The following is a 1,563-nucleotide window of genomic DNA, read 5'->3' on the forward strand; positions in this document are numbered from 1 at the left end:
CAGGACAAGAACAGGTATATGCACGCCCATGTTCACTGCAGCACTATTCATGATAGCAAAGAAATGGAAACGACCTAGGTGTCCGTCAGTGGAGGAACGGATAACCAGACTGTGGTACTCAATGGAGTACTACGCAACCCTAAAGAATAATGTAGAATCTGCAAACACTGCATCATGTGGGTGGATTTGGAGGACATTATGCTGAGTGAAGTCAGTCAGTCACAGAAGGACAAATATAGTATGAGTCCCTTATTGTAAAACGTCAAGGAAAGGTTGACACAAGGAAGGCAATTCACTTTGTTGGTTACCAGGGATGGGAGGGGAGGGGAAGGAAGGGGAAATAGATAAGAGACAGGTTTGATATGAGTGAAAGGCTTTAAAAAAGAAAGAAAGAAAGATTAGCCATTGGTTGCTAGTCTTTGAAGCTACGTTATGGACACATGGGGGGTACATCGTACTAGTCTTTGTTTCTGTTTGAAATGTTATAAATATAAAAAAGGAAAGGGATAAGATAATGATTTGGATGGTGCCTAGCTACTAGTACTGAATGTTTTGATCAAAGATAATACAGAATTCTGATCAAAAGGGGGAAAATGCAAAACAGCATTTAAAAATCTCACGAACTTTAGATTTTTCTGGAGCCATGGAGGGTAGATGAACCCCTGAAACTACTGCTCTGAGATAATCTTTAAACCTTAAACCAAAAGTATCTCCTGATCATCTTAAACCGAACAATAGTTTAGCTTAACTCATAAAAAAGGTCTGCCTTGACCATTATGTTCTTTGAAGAACTATCTGTATGGGTTGAGTGGCACCCGAGACTAGGGCCCCTAGTTACCCTTCAGGTCTGGAATTGAACTCACTCCCATCTCCTCCAGCCAAACAACAGACAGGCATATGGGGTGAACATTTACACCCGGTAGATACACTCCTTAGAGAGATCAATCGTGGGAGAACACAAGGGAAGTGTTTGCACAGGGAGACAGCTCAGGGGGCAGGAATGCACAGGAAAGACGGACACAGGGAAGAGGTAACCACAGGGAGGAAGTGGGAAGAGAGCTGTTACACTGTAGGGATTGCAGTCCATGTCAGGAAACAAAATGTGTATGAGCTGCCATGTGGAAAATGAATTTGCTCTGTCAACTTTCACCCAAATCACAATAAAAAATTGTTTAAAAACACAACTATCCATATGGGTTCAAACTGACAACAACTTGACAGATTAGACAGGAACCTTAGGGGCCAGTGTGTTTAGGTGAACGGGGCAGGAACAACTCAGAAAAGGGGTGAGGATGGTTGCGCGACTCAAAGAACGTGATCAGTGCCACTGCTCGGTACGTGGAGAAACTGTTGAACTGGGTGTGTTTTGCTATGCATGTTCTCAACCACAAAATAAATGAAATTTAGGAAAAGAAAAAAAATAAATAAAATAAAACACCACCAAAAAGAAAAGAAAAAAAAAAAAAAAAAAGATCAGAACGACTGCTGTGGAGAAACTGTAAAAAGTTTCAGCCCAGAACGCCCTCAAGCACTAAGTGCAGACCCAGGAGACTGGACAGAGCC

The sequence above is a fragment of the Orycteropus afer genome, unplaced genomic scaffold (genome assembly GCF_000298275.1).
Source record: "Orycteropus afer afer isolate SDZICR_OR568_19922 unplaced genomic scaffold, OryAfe1.0 scaffold00805, whole genome shotgun sequence".
Taxonomy (NCBI): Eukaryota; Metazoa; Chordata; class Mammalia; order Tubulidentata; family Orycteropodidae; genus Orycteropus; species Orycteropus afer.